This window comes from Manacus vitellinus, unplaced genomic scaffold (assembly GCF_001715985.3).
Source record: "Manacus vitellinus isolate BGI_N305 unplaced genomic scaffold, ASM171598v3 scaffold_52_pilon, whole genome shotgun sequence".
In the NCBI taxonomy this organism is placed as follows: Eukaryota; Metazoa; Chordata; class Aves; order Passeriformes; family Pipridae; genus Manacus; species Manacus vitellinus.
In genome coordinates, this window is record NW_021940628.1 from 759851 (window position 1) to 762931 (window position 3081).

General features: G+C 62.2%; 1 protein-coding gene across 1 annotated transcript in view; it reads left to right on the top strand.

Moving 5' to 3' along the window:
- LOC103756283 (transcription factor E2F2) overlaps positions 1-3081 on the top strand; it is a 10517-nt gene that overhangs the window by 3491 nt on the left and 3945 nt on the right. The gene's annotated exons all lie outside the window — the stretch shown is intronic.

Below are 3081 nucleotides of genomic sequence, written 5' to 3' on the forward strand. Positions count from 1 at the left end.
GACCCCAGCGCGTGCAGCACCCTCCCTTCCAAATTTTGCAGCTGATACTGGGGGTCCGCGCCCCGCAGGGTGTCTTTCTGGAGCGGGGGAGGGTGAGGTCTGAAATCAGGAGCCGCAGTGAAATGGCTCAGATGTTTCCCAACTTCCCCTCGCCCCTGCGTGTCCGCGGCTCCGGCTTCCGCTTTTCGGCCTTTTTCGGCCCTTTTTCCTTTTCTCCAGCTTGCGAAAAGCCCGGGTTGTGCCTCAAAACCCACCCCAGGATTCCCAGCCCCTCCGCAAACCCCTTCCCGCGCGGTGGGGAAGCGAGCGATGGGTGCCGGCAGAGCCCCTGCCTGCTGTGGGTGGGGGGCACCGGCCCTGCCCTCTGGCTCTCCCCCCTTCGGGGCTGTGACCCCCGGGGCGGGGGACACGGGGCAGGGCTGGTTCAGCATCGCTGCCCATCCTTGGTTCCTGCCCGTGCCTACGGCAGGGCTTGCAATGACTGCTTTTTTTGGGGGGGGTCCCATCCTCCGTGGGTCGCCCCAAGGCTTTCACAGGGATCCCGTTGCTGGGAGCCGTGTAGGGGGGTCGCTGTCCCGTGTCCCTGTCACCAAGTCCCCAAGGGGGTCACGGCTGTTGGCTTGCAAAGCCCAACACCCCTAAAACAGGGAAACTGAGGCACGGGTCGGGCGCTGGCCCCATGCCTGGTTTTTGGGTGCATGGGTGGCTCTGCCCAGCCTGTCCCTCCTCCCGGAGGGCCCCCACAGAGCCCCCCGGCCCCGTCGGCCCTGCTGGCAGCTGGCATTTAATTCCTGCCCGCCCCAGCCCGGGCGCAGGTCCAGCCCTCACTGTGAGCCTCTGTTCTCCCCGGGCCCTGGGAGGGATCCCAGACCCCACTAACTCCCATTTAGTTTTTTCAAGGCTTGATTTATTTATTTATTCCCCCCCCCCCTTTCCCCAATCCCTGATGCTCAGTGCCAGCTGGGGACATGGCCACAGCGGGGGGAGACGGGGTGTCTTTGCTCCCCCCTTTGTGCCATGGCTGTGGGGCTGGATGGGGCCGTTTGGAGCCCCATCCAGGGGGGCTTTAGGACCACCTGTCTCCTCTCTGGCCTCTTTGTCTCCAAACTGTGCGAGATGCCACATCCTGCACTGCCAGGGGCTGTTGTTTAAGGAGACACCATCGGTGCTGACCCCTCCCCTAAAATCACCCCACAAACTCCCAGTCCTGTCGCTGTGGAGCTGGTTCTGGGCTAACGTCCCCTTTGTCATGATGATGATCATCATCATCACCCAGGAGATGCTCAGGGTCCTCCTGTCTGGGGCTGTCCCCTGAATGGGGTCTAGGGGGCTTGTGAGATAATCAGGGACATGAAATGCTTATCCTTAAGTGACAGTTGGCATCAAGAGGTTTTGGGCTAGTGGCCTCTTTGTCATCACCATCATCATCACCACCCACACCAGGAGATGCTCAGGGTGTTCCTGCCCACAACTGTTCCCTGAACAGGGTCTGAGGGAGCTTATTTGACCCTTGGGGACACGACAGTGCTCCTACATCCCCCTTGGTGTCTTGCAAGTGGCGTTCCCCTCTGTCCCCATCCCGTTCCCTTCTGCCATTATCCCATTCTCGGCACTGGAGATCTCATTTTCAGTGCTGGGGTGGCACTTGCAGCCCTGACAGCTGGGGCTCCTGCCCCACACACCCTGTTTATGGCACAACCTTTGTGTGCAGAGCCCAGGCAATCAGATAATGAGCGTTTCCTCCCAATTCCTGAGCAGGGCAATCGCGGCCGCTCCCACCCGGCACCGGCTTTGTGCCACAGGAATGATCTGGGGTCACCTGGAGGAGCCCATCACCCAGGGAAAGCAGGATGGGTTGTCTCTCGTGGTCCAAAAAAAGTCCTAAATTTCATATACTCTCTGATTTGAGGGTTCTGGAGTAGGTAAATGCATTTCCCTCCACGGCAAATGGGTGTTTTGGAGCGTTTTTAGTCCGTGCCAATGCTATCCTGAGTGTTTGGGGTCTCTGTAGGGGCTGTGGGACCTCTGCAGGGGCTCAGGGCTGTCCAGAAGTACCAGAGGGAGGGGTGTCTGTGCTGTGGTGTCCCGGCTCTCCCTGCCTGCTCTGTGCCAGGACAAGGGTGTCCAGAGTCCACCACGGTTTCGGTATGACCTGGCAGGGCTGAGCCACCCGTGCAAAGAGCAGCCGAGGGTGGCAGCCCCTGTGGGTGCTGGGTTGGCAGGAGAACCTGCTCAGCAGCACCCCTGGATTCCACAGGGGTGACACAGGGTGATCCCATCCCACCTTGACCCCATCAAGAGGTTTTCCTGCATGGGCAGGAGGGGGGATTTTTTGGGGGTGGGGATGGGTGGGGAGGTGGTGACTGTGGCTGTTGCCTTCAGAGGAGCTTTTTGGGGATCTGGCTTTTACAGCCTCCAGCTGGGGAATGTCTCCTGGGAAGGGGCTGAGGGAGGGGATGGAGATGCTGGCTGCACCCTGGAGTGGGGAGCAGTACCTGGGGTGGGGGTTACTGCCTTCCCCCCCAGCGCAGGGTGGTCCCCATGTCTCCCAAGCCTGGGATCAACCTCCCACCCCTCCCTCCTCCAAATGGGGGAGTTCCGCATCCTCCTGTGCCCCCCTCGTGCCCCACTAGCCCTGAGCCACCCCAAGGCAGTGGGAGCTGTGCCTGGGGGGGGGTTCTGACGCGGCAATCCCGTGCCACGAGCAGCATCCTGATCCCGGGGTGCCCATTCCCAGGTGCTGCGTTCCCACGCCCCCGTGGGGGCGGCGGGGCTGGAAAAGGGGAGGGGACAGGGAGGGGGGAGCCCCATAAAGGGCCGGGCAGGGCCCAGGCAAGCCTGAGGAAGGCAGTGGGTTCTGTTGAAAGGGAGGGTTGGCAGGAGGAGCCCCCGCGGCCCCCCCGGGGCTGAGGGATGCTCTGATGCTTGGGCTGGGTGCAGGGTGTAGCCCCTGGCGCCAGGGCTGGGCCGAGGGCTGCTTGGCAGGCAGAGCTGGCAGGGGGCCCAGCCTGCCCCCCCCCCTGCTTCTTTACACCCCCCCAAATTTTGTGGTCGAGCGTCATTTCCCACCCCACCATCCCA